This window comes from Lissotriton helveticus, chromosome 4_1 (genome assembly GCF_964261635.1).
Source record: "Lissotriton helveticus chromosome 4_1, aLisHel1.1, whole genome shotgun sequence".
Lineage (NCBI taxonomy): Eukaryota > Metazoa > Chordata > Amphibia > Caudata > Salamandridae > Lissotriton > Lissotriton helveticus.
The window spans coordinates 1,568,257,143-1,568,274,768 of NC_136063.1; the positions used below are offsets into that span (position 1 = coordinate 1,568,257,143).

The 17,626-nt window shown below is 46.0% G+C and overlaps 1 protein-coding gene across 2 annotated transcripts in view; it reads right to left on the minus strand.

Moving 5' to 3' along the window:
- BLVRA (biliverdin reductase A) overlaps window positions 1-17,626 on the minus strand; it is a 220,091-nt gene that overhangs the window by 201,191 nt on the left and 1,274 nt on the right. Inside the window, exon 1 of one of the 2 annotated variants that reach the window (XM_078688189.1) lies at window positions 13,715-13,848. The exons of the other annotated variant lie outside the window; for it this stretch is intronic. The gene's annotated coding sequence lies outside the window, so the exon portion shown is untranslated. Of the gene's footprint in view, window positions 1-13,714; window positions 13,849-17,626 lie in introns of those variants that run through there. 2 annotated transcript variants of the gene reach the window in all.

Genomic DNA, 17,626 nt, shown 5'->3' on the forward strand with positions numbered 1-17,626 from the left:
GCAGCGCTTAACACCACTGTGGATGATTGACAAAACCAAGTCTTAAATTTAATACGAAACATCGCTTCAGATGGATGCATCCTCAATTTCAAAGGCAGTTTATTCCAAGCTTTGGTTGCTTTGGCTGACTATTATGTCTTTTTGACTCCAGGCGGGGGGGGGGGGATTCTCATGAGAAATCAGTCCCTTTTGTTCCTAACCATCAGGGAAAATATGTTCATAAGTCGGGCACATGGGGAGAGGTCCCCATGAATCTTTGTTCAATGTGTGTCCTACCACACCACCAATGTCTTCCGCTTGCCAGGGCTGAGTGATCTCCTTCTACAACTACCAGATAGAATACTGGTTATGGGATGGGATTTGAATGCCTCATTATCGGACGATATGGTCAGACAATCTCAGGCTCATAATATCCGTTGGGATCCAATAATTGCCACCTCTGATGTCCATGCAATGATGGCACTGCTGGTGGCCTGTGTGTCTAGAGAAAAACACAATGCACCCATTTTAGAAACTAGATAGTCACCTAAGTTTTTATTTTGCACAAAGGTACAAACAGCAATACTTCACCATAGTTAGGTGAGCTATCTATCAGTATCTTCTATTGAAAGTAATCACTTTGGGAGGTTTATGTTACTTTGTTGCTTGACAATATTTTAAAAATCAGGTACTCATTTAGCTAGCCACAAACGTTTTTCTCCTAATGGGGGGATAAGGGAAGGGCTAGGATGTAAAATGGATAAAGGGTAGAAGGGAATGCAAAGGACATTTGGTATTGGTTGTGGTATCTCATTCCTGCCATGCTGTCATGGAAACTGCAAGTACAAGTCCATGACTATGATGACCACTCTATCTCTGTCCCTGTACTTTTTGACTGTTTGATCAAGAAAACCACCAACATGTTTGCTTACTAGAGTTCTTGGACTAGATGTGCGATCTTCTTTACCTTACCGAAAATCTTTTCCCCTCTTAGTATTACACAACGAGACATGTAAAAGAGGGGCAATGGGAAGCTTATGAAACAAGCATTTGCAATGCAATAGGTCTCACATTTGTGAGAGTCTGAGCATTTGGCATTATAAATTAAGATACCTTTTATTTATGTGTTGGTTTTGAAAACAGATAATAAAAGGCATTGTCATTTACAATGCCAATAGCTTAAACTTTCGCAAATGTGAGACCCATTGCATTGCAAATGCTTGTTTTAGATGTAATCAAGGAGTGAGGTTCGTTTCTACAGAGAATCAAACTTTTTTCTTAAGCTTAAACCCATTGTTGTTGCTAGTAAAGCACATTTGTTGTTTTATGCAGTTTTCTGTCTTGTCAGACAGAGGCCGGTTTGTCATTTATCTATTGGTTTAATATCATGCAGTTATTCTTCAATCTAAAGAAAGTAATGCATTACTCATGCTTGTTTTGTCTCATTTCACTGAAGAGTCATACTTTCTGAACCACGTAAGCATAAATTAGATTGTCCCTGATTACGATTTCGTAAAGCGGGCCTATTATGTTTTTTGAGGATGTATCAAGTATATAGAAAATTCTAAGTATAAAAAAAATTCGATGATTGGTGAAACCAGTGTGTATTTCGTCCAAGTGCCTATTTCTATTTTATGCCTTTTTTATTTTAGGAGTTTTATATAGCACTTACATGACCTGAGGGGTACTAGAGCACTTTACAACAGCATACATGCATAGAAGCATAGACCGTCGAGGACCATGACACATCTAGATATTGGAGGTTACATTGTTTGAGAAAAAAAAATAGGGTGGTTATTGTCCAGAGGCATAGAGATGACGTTTGAGGAGAAATTATTTTAGTTTTCTGTTGAAACTCTTGAAGGAGGGGTTAGTCCTGATATGAATAAGGAGAGTTTCAGATTTTGGGGGCGTTCCTCGAGAAAGAATTAGGAGGAGTGAGTTGGAGTTTCTTAGGTTTCTCGATTGTCCTCCTTTAGTGAGTTTGGCTGCGAGGTAATCCCGTTTGCCTGTGTGTCGGGCTTTATAGGTGAGAGAGGCTGTTTCGAAACAGCAGCTTGCTTCACCAGGTAGCTATTTTAGGTCCTGCAATGCAGGGGTGATGTGGTCATGTTTCTTGGAGCCTGTGACCGTTCTTGCTGCTGCGTTTAGGGTGGTTCTCATGGGGGCTATTTGTGTTTTAGCTGCCCCAGTTAATGTTGCATTTCCATAGTCAATTCTGGACAGAACTAGAGCTTAGGTTGTGATTTTTAGGTTCATTGGGGGGTATAAAAGGCTTGATTTTGTTGGAGTTTTAGGCTGTAGAAGGAACCTTTTGCAGTGGGGCTTATGTGAGAGCTCATGTAAAGTATTGTGTCCAGAGAGATCCCTAAAGATTTAGCTGAGCTTGCTGGGGTAAGTTTACAGTTTAGGGAGTCAAAGCTGTTTATCGATTCATGGATCTGAGGGGGTTGGTCGTGATTGGAGAAAACAAGAAATTCATTTTTTTCTTGGTTGAGTTTGAGGTGGTTGAGGCTTAGCCAATTTTCTACCTATGAGAGTGTGGAGTTGAGCCAGAGGATGTCTTTAAGGGAGGTTATTTCGAGGTACAGCTGGGTGTCGTCAGCATAGATAGGATAGGTGATATTTGCTTGTTTTAGAATGGTAGTGAGGGGTTCCATGTAAATGTTGAAGAGTGTGGGGGAGTCTGACATCTCACCTCAGGTTGTGGGTGAGATGTCAGACATCCAGTTTTTGATTTTTATGAATTGGGATCGGTTATGCAGAAACATTGCCCTCTGCTCCGATATGCTTTTGTAGGGCATCTAAAAGCAGCTATGCTTCACTGTCTCAAAAGCTGCCGATAGGTCGAGGAGGACAAGCAGACAGGATCTGTTAGAGTCAAGGGGGTTGTGAATGTCATCAGTTATACTCAGTATAGCGGTTTCTGTGCTGCATCCCTTCCTAAAACCAGATTGGTGTGAGTCAAGTAGGTTGTTTAATTCCAGGTGTTGGTTGAGTTGGGAGAGAACAGATTTCTTGAAGATGTTAGCTAGGAAAGGAAGGTTGGTGATGGGCTTAAAGTTTTTGAGATTGTTCGAGTTAGCATCAGGTTTTTTTAGTAGTGGGGTGATTTGGCCTTGTTTAAGCCAGTCGGGCATCAATCCGTTGTTTAGAGAACTATTGATGACCTTTGTCCACAGTGGGGTTAGGGTGCGGTTGAGATTCTTAGCCAGGGAAGCAGGTAGTGGGTCTGCATAGTGGTTGGAGGGTTTGGAGTTGGCAATCACTCTGGAAATGTCCTGTTCTGAGAGAGGGTTGAAGTCATTCAAACTCTTGGGAGAAGAGGGGGTTCTTGGGTATAGGTTTATTTTGGAGGTCGTCAGGAGAAGGGTCTCGATTTTGGAGCTCATGGAGTGAACTGGGGCTGGGTTTGGTTTCATTAAGGGTGATGACTTGCTGGGTTGGGATTGAGGGTGGTGGTCTAGGGAGAGATCAATTTTGGTGATTTTGTCATTGAAGAATGTGGCCAGGTTGTTACACTGTAGTTTGGAGGCCGGAGGATTTAACTTGGTGGGCTTGGAGGTCTCTGGATGCTGTTGAAGAGTTCTTTGGGGCAGTTTTTAGCTTTGTCCAGTGCACTTTGGAAGAAGGCTTTCTCTTTGATTATATGTTTTTTTTGTTTCTGGGTTCTCTTCTGAGTTGGAAGAGGTTGGTTGTGGATGGGTTTTTCGCCAGAGTCTCTCAACGGCTCTTACTTTTCTTCTTTCGGAGTTGAGGTCTTTGTTGAACCAGGCTCTGGAAGGGATGTCTCTGATCCTTTTGTGTTTCACGGAGGCTAGTTGATCAAGTGCCGTTTTCATTGTCCTGTTGTACAGTGTAGTGAGCTTGACTGTGTTAAGGTTGTCTGTGGAGGGCAGGTGAAGTGATGTTATTGTTTCTTCGAGGTCAGAGAGGGGGGTGGGGTTGACGTTTCTGCTCCATTGATGGGTAGTCTGAGCTTTGAGTGGTAGAGCTGCAATTTGGTTGATGTTACACAGAATGATAGGGTGGTCTAAACAGTCAATTGATGCTTATTATTTCGTTTTTGGCTATGATTGCATCTAAGGTGGAGCCTTTGTTGTGGGTTTGTCCCTTGCAGTATTGGATGAGCCCATTTGTGAGAAGGAGTTCATTTAGTGACTGTATGAAAGCGTCCTTTCTGTTGTTCCGGTGTAGGTTGAAGTCACCTAGGATGATGTTGTCAGAGTTGGATAGGGAGCAGTGTGTAAGTAGGTCAGATAGTTGTTCTCCAAATGCAAGAGTGTTTCCTGGAGGGTGGTAGATGAGGTGGCATTTGGTTACTTTGTTGTCTTGTCCTGTTAAATTGGAGTTGAGGTATTCAGGAAGGATTTGGTTTAAGGTATTTTGATGTTGTTCTCAAGAATGATGGCAATGCCGCCGCCGCATTGGTCTATTCCGTCCTTTCTAATGATGGAGAAACTGGGGGGGGGGGGGGGGGGGGGGACTAGTACGTCAAGGGTCGGATAGGATGTTTCATTGAGCCAGGTTTCGGTGATGAACGCAATGTCAATGTCGTAATTCAGTATGACATCAGCCAGTTCTGTTGCGTGCTTGACTGCAGATCTGCAGTTAACAAGCATGCAGTTGACCTTGCAGCTGATGGAATGGTTTTGGGTGGAGGGGGGGGGACCTGGGGTATGACTGTGCGTTGAGAGGGAAGTCTTGTAGTCCTAAATTGGTTGTTGGGTCTGCCAATTCCGGTGATTACCTGTATGTTGGAAGAGAGGGTTTGGGTTGTTCTGGGGTTGTAGGTTTTAGCAAGATTCATTGCCTCTCTCAAGGACATCTCAGGTTTCGCTCTTTTCGGTCTGTTATAATGGGTGTTGGGATGGGTGGAGCGCCAGCTGTTTGTCTGGGGTTTGGGCAATTGAGAGGGCTCACTGATGTTTATGAGGGAGAAGAGTTGTGAGTATTGGGCGGGAAAAGGGGGGGCTTTGGTGTTGAGAAGGATTTTGTTTATGCCCTGAGTGATTGTGTTGATTTGGGTATGGAGATGGGATAGGCTTTCAGTTGTGGATATGATGTGCAGAGGGTTCACTGATAAGAGAGTGTGGAGTTGTTTTACTATACATGTAAGGCATTTGGTTAGTACTGCAATCGGTTTTGGGTTAGGGGAGGGGAGGAGTTGGGGCAGATTAGATTGGAGGTATAGGTTGGGGGAAGAGGGTGGGGGTGGTAGAATTACGGGAAGAGGTGACACGTGTCTTTGGATGGGTGGAGGTGGGGGACAGTGGGGAGAGTGCTTCTCGAGTGAGTATACTGGTATTTTTTTGTACGAGGATTGGGCGGTGGTTGGGCAAGTGTTAGTGTTTCTGCAGGTAGGGAGATTAGGGTAAGTGTATTGAGTGGGGTGTGGGTGTGAGATAGGGAGTGGTGTCTCGAGGTGGGAGGGGTGGAGGAAAAGAGGGATATGGCATGGGGTGGAGTGTGGGTCGGAGGAGTTCATTAATTGAGAGTTTGTGGCAGGTTTCAGGAGCGTTATTTCTTGGGTCGGGTTGTGGGTGGTGGGTTGGGAAGTGGTTGAATAGTTCGAAGGGATAGAAATGGAGTTTCGCAGCTTGGGGAAGGCGAGGTCAAATTGGCGAAGGTTGAAGTCATTGGCTTATAGCAGGACTTTGCCATTTCTGTATACGGTTATGGTGGCGTTGATTTTGAAGGTCGATGACGTGGAGATTAGCAATATTTGGACGTAAGGGATGTTGGTGGTTTTGGTGACTCGTGGTGATTAGGTAGGTTATTTCTCCATTTGGCCTGGTGGGTGGTGTAAAAAATAAGATCCGTTTGTGAGTTACCTTTGGAAGAGTTATGGTAGAGGTCATCTATAGGTGTTTCAGGGTATTGCTTAACTAGTCTGTTCTTAAAGATTTTGGGTGCATTGGCTGAAAGGTTGTGAGGGTAGGTGAAGGAGAAGGAGTGAGTGTACTGGGGTTTAAGGTTGGTGAGATGTAAAGGGGTTGGGGTTTCTGGGGTGGTCTGGTGGCACTTTCTTATGTTTATTGCCATCTCCCTCACTATGGGGGCTGAGAATTCAAGTGGAGTTTCTAGATTGACGGGTATCCACAGAGATGAGGGGCATAAGAATTGGGCAAGGGAACATCCTAAAGCAGAGGTTCGGGAGGGAGGAAGGAGAGGTGTGGAAATGTAGGTGGCTCCTGAGAATTAGTAGGAGGACAATTTAAATTTGGTCATGTTCACTTAATTCCCCTTTTACGTGTTTAAGCGGGAGACTAAACCATCATATTGAGCTTAAAATGGACACTTGTTTAAAATAAATATTAGGTCTATAAGCAAACAACACACTATTTCATCATTGATTCAAATATATTTAACGCTTTTGACATTTTCACTGCTACATGCTTCTAAAGCACGTGTCGCTCTCTAAAAATTGTGCTTGAAGAACCACTTGTCAATACTTTTCATTCTAGGAAAGTAATTAGATCAAACTTTGTCAACAAAGTAATTTCAGAAAATCAATACATCTTGGCATTGTGGAAAAGGAGATAACATAGGCCTTTAAGCAAATCATGATTATAGTATAAATAACCTCTGCTAATTGCTTGTTCTGCCCACGTTAAAACGAGGAAATAAAATAAGTGATTGCTTATGAAGACTAATATACGCATCCCATTAGAATTATGAAAATAAACTTTGCAGGGTGTATGTTATTTTCGATCGGAAAATACTACACAAAGCATTAGGAATGTACTTTCAGTACATGTGTATGGGTCGCAAAGTATCGGATACAATGATAACACAGGTCTGTACTGTGATTTTACAAGATGTGGAAAAGTAGGTCTGTTATCTTGCCATTCACTCCGCCATTTTGTGCTATACCCTTCATGACTGACCTTCTCTCTGTATCACGAACACTCTGGAGCTCCCCTTTTGACCTGTCACATTCCTGCACGGATGCTCACACCGTGTTCATGCTTTGGCCTGCCACAAACTGACCAGCACATGCTCAACCAGTCAGACAGGGAGTTTCCCAGATGTTTATCGTCCTCTCCCTGCACACTACGCCCTGCAGGCGTCCAACAGCTACCATCTGCAGGCCTATCAGATTGACCTCTGCTTGCTGTGTAATCATTCCTGTCGCCTGTGCCCTGCAGGGTTCCAACAACTTCCATCTGCGGACTTATCAGATTGAATTCTACTTGTTGTATAAACATGCGTTTTGCCTACACCCTGCAGGGGCCTCATCGCTACCATCAGTGGACCTATCAGATTAACCTTTGTTTGACATATAATCATTCCTTTTTCACCTATGCCCTGCAGGGGCAAAACAGCCATCACCTGTTGATTGTATCAAAACTGACCAATTGCTTGTCTGTAAATTATTGGTGTTTGTTATTGTTCACCTAGCACGCACAGGGTGGGGATAAAGGGTAAATAAGGTGCAGAACCAAAGCACTCAGCAGACCGCCTCTTCAGACAGCTATGGGTGTCTGTTGTTGATGCTTTCTCTCTCTCATGAGATAGTAATAAATATCCTTTCTCTCTGGCTCCAGCGTTGGTCTCAGTTTGTATTACGGACCCGTGGGCTATAGGGTGACCCTGCACCTTTGGTGGTCCCCCAAAAGACCCCCAAATCCACAATTGGCGCCCAACGTAGGTCCGATCAGCAATGCGGTTGCCCGGTTGAGGGGTCCCGACAAGGTAGTTGAACGGACGGTGGTGGGGCATGCCTACGCGAAAAAGACCCTTGTCCTCTTAGCCACCACCCGACCTTCACTACATCCGAAAAGACCCCCGCAAGTGGCTCCGGTCCTGACTCGGGCCCCCGATAGACATGGACGATCTTTGCAGTAAAGAGACCGCCTGGAGAACGAGACAAAGGATACTGGTAGGGTCGCTGGTTTGCGACACCTTTTTTGTTATTTGTTTGGTTATCTGGTTTTGTTCGGTAAGAAGTCACTCTTTGCAAAAAGTGATATTGGGTGGGTAATGTGGACTTTTTGTCCGAACTAGAAAATTTGTAGAGACGTTTTTTGACATAGAAAAACATGCCCGCGTTTAGTAAATTTGCACAATGGTTTGGTTGTTGTATATCTCGATCGAAGGTGTTGGAAGATAGTCAGCCGGCTCCCCTGGAAGGTACCTCAAGTAAGGATATGTACATAAAATATGGTATTTCTCCCATAATGTATAATTCATTATGGCATAAATACACGTCCAAGGATAAAGAGACTCAGTGGCCCATATATGGTTCTTTTGAATCTCACAAAATTGGGGCTGTAGAAATACAGTCCTTAGACGAAGGTCGCGACAAGCTATGTTTGACATTAATAGAATTACATCAGGAAAGAGTTGCATCCAACCTTGCGCGTGCAGACAGAGACCACAGGTTAAATGCGTCTGGTCAGTATCCTGTGCGTCATACACCACTAGCACGAGCAGACCCCCATGAAGAGGAGCTTCTCCTCAATCCATTACCACCACCGTACCATGTCCCTCCCCATCCTATCCCACAGCCGGCCGATGGAAATATACCCTCTGAAAATGCCCAACCCCTACCTCCCAATCCCACTGCCCCTCCCGCTCAACCTGACCCATAGCCCACATCTTCTGCTCGATCCCACACACCCCGCATTACATCTCCACTGAAACAGGCCTTGGATGGTCTAGTTCGTACCTGCCTGGAGGATCTTTTCACCTCTAGCCAGATCCGTGCTATCTTGAGGCCTATGCACCACCTCAAAAGGGTTACTTCCTACAACAATTTGCTTATGAAACATTCTCTCTTTATGAGAAACACCACGAAGTGACACCAGCAGACCATGTTAGAGGATTGTATCGCAAGTTGACAGAGGGGAGAGGAAGTGTTGAGGAAAGCAACAGTTTGTTAGCACTCATGCTACAAATGATGGAGGGTCTAAGGAGAGTGTCAGAAGTTATTTGTTTGAACCATCTGACTTTTTTGCACTCTATTGTTTTTAACGTTGGAGGTGCATGACTCCAGAATAAAGTTACATTGCATGCATCATCCAACACACTCACTTTTTTCACTAATGCACTGCTCTCAGTTACAAGTGAATAACATCTACCAGACATCCATCCTTCATTAATTATCTCCCTTTCATATTTACGGAGATAAGGCAATGGACTACCTACTGTGAAGTAGATCAAATGATGTACTGGGTGGCACAGAACGAGTAACTGATGGACATTTTTCACAGTGGTTAATTGTCCAATGGTTTGTCTTCTATTTAACTTTGGTAGCAGACACATAGCCAGTCCTACACACACATAGTCTTGATTTTTGTTGGTAGACCCACAGTTTTCCGTTGTTTTTTATACTCTTCCCAGGGGGGTTATAACTGTGCTCAGGTCTTTAAACTTCCCTCGAACCCTTAACCAATTGTATGTATGTTGTGGGTTTAAGGAGAGACCAGGAGGACGAGGAAAAGCCACTAGTAATGGAGGGTGTGACTGGAGGGTGTATGGCACCAATAAGGGAAGCAGCTCCAGTCTTTGTCACCGCTGAGGGACTGGATAGTCCAGATGCCAAAAGTAGGACGTTATATAATTGGGTGTACACTCCGTGGCTTCGAGCTGACATCTTAGCTTTCAAAAAGGACTTGCCTGACCCCCGGAAGAATCCTACGAAGGGCTGGACACGGTTATTACCACTTATACAATAACACTGACTGACATAGATCAGTTCTTTGGGTTAATTCTGCCACCAGATATTTGGAGACCCATAAGGAAAGTTGACAATGAGCCTTGTTCATAAGTGGGAAGATTTGACGACAATGGATAGGTACAGAAAACCAGGTAAAAGGCCTGCAAAGCTATTTTAGAGCTGCCAGGTAACATAATAAAAAAATTGAAGGCCACAATTCCAGCTAGAAAAGTAGATTGGACAACCATCACTGCTTGTAAACAAAAATCTGAGGAAACTACATCTGACTACTTCTCCCGCCTCAGCCAGGTGTTTATGGACTATAGTGGACAGTACTCGATGACTGAGACAGGTCGACACTTACTAGTTCAGACTTTTGTTAAAGGATTGTTGCCACCCATCTCCACAAGGTTACAGAGTAGCGAAAGCCCGTGGCCTGCTGCAACACCAACACAGATCTTGACTATGGCCCAATATTATGAACATCTGCAGAATAAGATAGAGGAAGAAAAAGATGAGAAAAGAAAAGGACTCAAAGAAAAAGTAATGCTTTCCCAAATAAGCATTAGAGTGGGAGGAAACGGTAGAGGTCCAAAGTATAATTAGATGCCCGTGACTGCTGGAACACCCCCCCCCCCCCCCCCTTGTCAACTGTCCCAGGACCAATGCGTGTATTGTAAGGAAACTGGCCACTGGTGCGCAGATTGTCCTCTTTTACAGCGAAATAAAATGGGACGGGGAAGGGGACTGAGTAAAGGTAGAGGAAGAGTCCCACCCTCCAACGGACAACACCCCAATGTCTTTGATAACAATAGACAGGCTTTTGCACACGTTTTTTCAGTTGACCGCTTCCCTGACAATGAATTTGCATGAGAAAGCCAGGGACAGGGAAAGGAACCAGTGGAACTTCCAGTTGATCAATCAGGCCCCTATTTCACAGCTTCAGTGGTTGGAACTCAGGGCAAATTCTTGGTCGACACAGGGGCCTTTAGAAGTGCCCTCTCACATAAGCTGATTCCTAGGGCACCCCTGTCTGGCTTATCGGTCACTTCTGTAGGATTTGACGGCACGCCCTCCACCAACCCCCTTTCTACTGAGGTGCCCCTCGACATACAGGGGAACGCAGTGATGGCCTCTTTTCTGCTCTCCCCGAACTGGCCAGACAATTTGATGGACATTGATCTCTTAAAGCATTTCAGAGCCACCATTCGCTGTTCTCCTCAGAATGTACAAGTCATACTGTTTGATAATGATTGCCCCCTTGATTATGAATCCCGCCTTTATTGTCTCACGGATTCCGAACAGGAGGATTTGTCCCAGTTACCAGACACCCTGTGGGCCATCACGGACACCAACGTGGGGGAGTTTGTGATGGATCCTGTCCACATAACAGTAAAACAGAATGCACCACTTCGTCGCCTCCCTCAGTATAAAATTTCTGCCGACAGTGAAAATGCTCTCATGACTATAGTACAGGATATGATTGCAGCTGGGGTAGTTGAGGAAGTTCAGTCTAACATTTGCAATAGCCCCATCCTTCCAGTTTTGAAACGTACGTCCACTTCTGAGAAAATATACAGTTCTGTCATTAACCTTCGCGCAATTAACAAAATAGTGGTCCCACAATATCCTGTGGGCTCAGACATAACAACTATATTGAAAATGATCCCCTCAACTGCTACCACCTTCACAGTAATAGACCTCAAAAATGCCTTTTTCTCCATACCAATACATCCTGATTCACGCTATCTTTTTGGTTTCACCATAAAAAACAGATTGTACAGATTCTGTCGGGCTCCTCAAGGGTATACCGAAAGTCCTAGCATCTACACCCAGGCCCTTAAACAACAGCTCGACCAGATACAGTTGACACCAGGCGCTGTTCTCATCCATATGTCAATGACATTCTGTTGGCTGCAGACACTCCGGCCCTGGCTCGCACTGCCTCTCTTACTACACTACGCTTTTTGGCATCATAAGGTATCCAAGAATAAGCTACAGATTTGTAGACCGCAGGTGACCTACCTCGGCCATCTGGTGTCTAAGGAGGGACGTACTCTCACACCTGACCGCATCCAAACAATACTACACCTTTCCTCTCCCACCACCCAAAGCGATGTTCGTGCACTAATTGGTCTCACTTCCTTTTGTCGCCAATGGACACCAAATTTTTCCCTCATAGTTAAGCCACTCCTTGCTTTGATTACAAAAGACACACCCACACCTCTTCCTTGGACACATGAACACGACCAAGCCTTTCAAGACTTACGCCACGCTCTTTGCTCTGCACCAGTATTGGGCACACCTGATTACTCTAAACCCTCTGCCTCAACACCCATTAGCGCTCAGGATGTGCTCTCTCGGTCCTGACCCAAATTCACGGCACCAAACAACGCCCATGCACGTACTTTTCGGCCACTCTAGACCCTGTGGCCCGAGGTCTTCCCTCTTGCCTTAGAGCGGTTGCAGCAGTGGCCGTCTCTATCCGACAAAGTGAAGGGATTGTGTTGGGATCTAGATTGACAGTATTAGTTCCCCACGCAGTCAACATATTACTGAATCAGACAAAGACACAACACCTCACTAGTGCACGACTAACAGGATACGAACGAACGCCGTTAGCACCCCATATCACGCTAAAGAGAGGTGCGACCTTGAATCCTGCCACACTCCTGCCCACACCAGATCTTGACATCCCAAACATTCCACATGACTGCCTCTGACTAAGGGACGTATAGACTTGAAAGACACCACTCTCACGGAACAGGATGGGCAATTGTGGGTGGACGGGTATTATATTAAACTATCAAACGGTACCACATCTGCTGCTTATGCTGTCACTACTACCAATACCATTGTTGAGACTGCACGCATACCTCAGAAATCGGCCAAGGCCGCAGAACTTATAGCTCTCACCCGCGCTTGTATCCTTAGCCAGGATCTCACTGTCACCATCTATACCGACACCCAGTACACCTTTGGAGTAGCTCACAGTTTTGGTATTCCTTGGAAGGAGAGAGGGTTCTTAACATCACATGGTATGCCCATTCAGCATGGTGACTTAGTCACTGCATTGCTCCAAGCCTTGACACTACCTAGAACATTAGCTATTGTTAAATGCAACGCACACAAGAAGGTAACAGACGAAATAGGATTAGGAAATGCCTTTGCTGATGAGACATCCCGGACTACTGCACAGGAAAGAATACATACCCCTATGTACATAGTAAAATCCCAAGCAGAGAAGTGGCATGATGTTAGACAACAGATCCGGGACATCCAGCCCACTGCCACCTCTGAAGAACTTCAAAATTGGGAGAAGGAGGGCATGCTTGATGAAGAAAATTGTTGGCGATCCAAAGATGCAACACTTTGGAAGTTACCAAACGCTTATCTCCTCCCATTGTTGAACATGACACATTTGCCAGCACACACCAATGCTGCCACCATGACTAAAATATTACAGGAAGTGTGGGATAACAACCAACTCTGGTCTACTGCCACCAGACTGGTCCAACAATGTTTGGCTTGTCTCCGCTACAATGTAGGAAAAGGGACCCGGGCACCTCAGGCAGGATAAGCCATCCCCATGCCATCTTCCACCCCCAATCAGCAGGCCTAGTGGAAAGATACAGTGCCACGATCAAATCCAAGCTAGCCAAAATAGTACTTGGAGAAGATGGTGGATTATCCTTTCTTTTTTTGCTGGTGATCGTGAAGCCAATGGCTCAAGAGCTACATCTTGCTCATCGGGAAACTCTGTTCTTACTTTAGGAAGAACTATTGCTGGCTGCGGCTCCTGTTGTCCACTTTGCTTAGTTCCCTGCAACAAAAAGGTACTTTGTGGCTTAAAAAAATCCAATTCAGACTCACTGCTCGTCACCATGATTGCAGTGGCTGCCTCGCTGAGAGACATGGCCTTGGGCTTATGTTAGGGTGGTACTGTTAATGCAGTAGTGCTGCTCTCAGCTTGCTGCCCAGATGAGGATGAAGCAGGCACACCAAGTTTACTGTAAAAAAGGGCAGTATACCAGTGGTGGCAATCTGCTCCTTCTTCTCTTCCTCACTTACCACTTTCTTGGTAGGAACAGCTTTCTTTGCGGCTTTCTTCAAGCTCTACTAGTTGGCACTTAGCTGCACAAGCAGAAGCAGAGAAGTACTCCGGTGGTGTGGTGTCACTTTGTGCCAGCCTTCTGTCTGGCAATACGGCCGGTGAAGTCTCTTGTGCACCTTAGAGCAAACAAACAACAAATACATTCAGTGAAACGTGGCATTTTTCGCAGTTTGAATTATTGTTCCCAGAAGACTGCAGGAGCAAGCAAGATCTTTCTGTTTCCTTTCATTGATATTTAAATGTACCCACATAGACCAGATTTGGAGAGAGCGTTGCAAGTGGGAACACTTGGGTATTAGTATATGTAAATGGTAATGGTTGGAGCGGCTGTCTTTGATGCTGAGGAACCGGGTTCGAGCCAGAGCTCCGATACTTTCAGAGAACGGGTAAAAAAGTTATTTTAAAAAAAGTTAAAACAAGCAAATAAATATGAAAGGAAAAAGCAATTACTGAAAGGAGAGAAAATGAGCAATAGGAAGGAAGGGACAGACGGGCAAAATACAACAGGTCGAAGAAATAGTGCATGCATCAGCGAAGAAGCACTAATCAAGTTGAATTAATCTGTACTTGAGCTGTGCTACTCCGCTTGAAACTGAACTGATCTACCGGGTGCCGGAACCAATTGGGAGGAAGTTATAGAGCCCTATGGTTCTGTAGTCTAAAGGCAAGTCTCTTTTTGGTGTTAATTCTTAGCGGCGCCATGTGACCTGCTTTCTAGATGTAGGCTCTTCATTTTTTTCTAATTGTGACATCTGAGGCTGATAGCAGAAAAGTAAGACTTGTGAAGTTACTACTAAAAGCATTTGCTTATGAATAAGGTGGCCCCTACAGCAGCAGCTTTACTAACCGAGTTCACCCCACTCCAAGTGATAAACCTGTTCCTATCACATTAATTTTGAACACCTGGTAAAAGTTATTTGTTTTATTCTTCTTGTTTCACCATGCTCCTTATGTTTTATTTTTTCCTAATTGGCATTGTTTATGTCTTGTGAAGTGATGCCCGCCCTCTTTCACAGCGGCCAAACTTTCAGATTGCTATGTGTGATATTTTGATAATTTCGTTATAATTATGAGTCCGCCAACTCAGGCATTCGCAGCAGTTTTAAAATCTAATAGTTTCTCGTTCCTCAAATGAGTCACATTTCTGATATTTATTTGTTTCCCTCGTCTTCACTGCTTGATTTTCTGCTTGCAAGAAAGTGTCACTCAAAGTCGTTGAAATGTCACTCATAATTACACTGAAATTATGAAAATGTCACACATAGCAATTTGAAACCTTGGCAGCTACAGACTTACTCGGAGATCGTCGATATTATAGTAGGGAAATCATATTGCTAATGCACGGACACGTTTATGGGAAATGTTTAAATGTAAAACAAGCATTGGAAATGCAATAGGTCTCGCAATAGATAAGTTTGAGTTTTGGATATGTAAAATGTCAAAGTTATTTTGTTTTGTGTGAGTGGCGTTGCGCGGGTGAGTGGCGTTGCGTGGGTGAGTGGTGTTGCGTGGGTGAATGGCCTTGCGTATGTGAGTTGATTTTGTTTTGTGTGAGTGGCGTTGCGTGGGTGAGTTGCGTTGCGTGGGTGAGTGGCGTTGCGTGGGTGAGTGGCCTTGCGTGTCTGAAAGTGGCACTGCGTGGGTGTGAGTGGCTTTGAGTGAGTGGCGTTGCGTGGGTGAGTGGCGTTGCGTGTGTGAGTGTTGTTGCGTGGGTGAGTGGCATTGCGTGGGTGAGTGGTGTTGCGTGGGTGAGTGGCGTTGCGTGGGTGAGTGGCGTTGCGTGGGTGAGTGGCGTTGCGTGGGTGAGTGGCGTTGCGTGGGTGAGTGGCGTTGCGTGGGTGAGTTGCGTTGCGTGGGTGAGTGGCGTTGCGTGGGTGAGTGGCCTTGCGTGTCTGAAAGTGGCACTGCGTGGGTGTGAGTGGCTTTGAGTGAGTGGCGTTGCGTGGGTGAGTGGCGTTGCGTGTGTGAGTGTTGTTGCGTGGGTGAGTGGCATTGCGTGGGTGAGTGGTGTTGCGTGGGTGAGTGGCGTTGCGTGGGTGAGTGGCGTTGCGTGGGTGAGTGGCGTTGCGTGGGTGAGTGGCGTTGCATGGGTGAGTGTGGCGTTGCGTGTGTGAGAGTGGGCTTGCGTGGGTGTGAGTGGCGTTGTGTGTCTGAAAGTGGTGCTGTGTGGGTAAAAGTGGCACTGCGTGGGTGTGAGTGGATTTGCGTGAGTGCCGTTGCGTGGGTGAGTGGCGTTGCATGTGTGAGTGGTGTTGCGTGGGTGAGTGACGTTGCATGTGTGAGTGGCGTTGCGTGGATGAGTGGCGTTGCGTGGATGAGTGGCGTTGCGTGGATGAGTGGCGTTGCGTGGATGAGTGGCGTTGCGTGGATGAGTGGCGTTGCCTGTGTGAGTGGCGTTGCGTGGGTGAGTTGTGTTGCGTGTGTGAGTGGTGTTGCTTGGGTGAGTGGCGTTGCGTGGGTGAGTGTGGCATTGCGTGGGTGATAGTGGGCTTGCGTGGGTGTGAGTGGCGTTGCGTGTCTGAAAGTGGTGCTGTGTGGGTGAAAGTGGCACTGCGTGGGTGGGAGTGGCTTTGCGTGAGTGAGTGGCGTTGCGTGGGTGAGTGGCGTTGCATGTGTGAGTGGTGTTGCGTGGGTGAGTGGCGTTGCATGTGTGAGTGGCGTTGCGTGGATGAGTGGCGTTGCATGGATGAGTGGCGTTGCGTGTGTGAGTGGTGTTGCGTGAGTGAGTTGCGTTGCGTGTGTGAGTGGTGTTGCTTGGGTGAGTGGCGTTGCGTGGGTGAGTGTGGTGTTGCATGGGTGATAGTGGGTTTGCGTGGGTGTGAGTGGCGTTGCGTGTCTGAAAGTGGTGCTGTGTGGGTGAAAGTGGCACTGCGTGTATGTGAGTGGCTTTGCGTGAGTGAGTGGTGTTGCTTGTGTGAGTGGCGTTGCGTGGGTGAGTGGTGTTGCGTGTGTGTGGTGTTGCGTGTGTGTGGTGTTGCGTGTGTGTGGGGTTGCGTGTGTGTGGGGGGTTGGGTGTGAGGGGGGTTGTGTTTGTCGGGGGTTGTGTTTGTCGGGGGGTTGTGTGTGTGTGGGGAGTTGAATTATTATTATTTACCTTGCAACCGAGCAGCTTCTGTTCACAATCTTGAAAGCAGCAGTTACATAAATCGAGAGCTGCAGCATGCCCATGGCTCGCCAGTGCATGTTGCAAATGAAACAAAGCATAATGTATTCGGATCGCATTACAAAGAAAGCCGCATGTAAAATCCAGACCATCTCTTGCCACAGTGTATTAAGGCAGCACACAGAGAGGGAAAGGGGAATATTTTAACCTCCTCTGGGCTCATGGAAGAAAAAAATGGGAATCAAAAGGCGTGTGTCCCATGACATACAAGCCATTTCGTGTGAAAATGCATCAGCTAAAAGGCAGGGCGCTGACAGAAACACGAATTTGCCAACAAACACGAGCCTGCCAACCAAATGTAAATATTCTGCGTGCAGTGGAGCGCGAAGAGCAGCACGAAGAGCAGCACGAGTCTCTAATGTAAAATAAATACGCTGTGAGTAGTGAAGCGTGAAGGAGACCTCGAGCCTTCAAACTGAAAGGGAAAAGGCGCGAGGATCAAAAAGCGACGAATATCTCAGGCTGGAAACACATTAAAGATTAGTGACAGCAGGGGAGCTCGAGCCTACTAATTAAATATAACAAAGTGTTTAGGGAGTCACGGCCTGCGGCCGTGAATAAGTGACGGCGGGGGGGGGGGGTGCGGGGAGCAGAGCCTTTGATGTGGCCTGGCGCAGGAGAAATGCTGCTGCTGCTAATTAAATATAAAAAGTGTTTAGGGAGTCACGGCTGCAGAGAGTAACAAGGCAGTGCTGGGAGGGGGGCT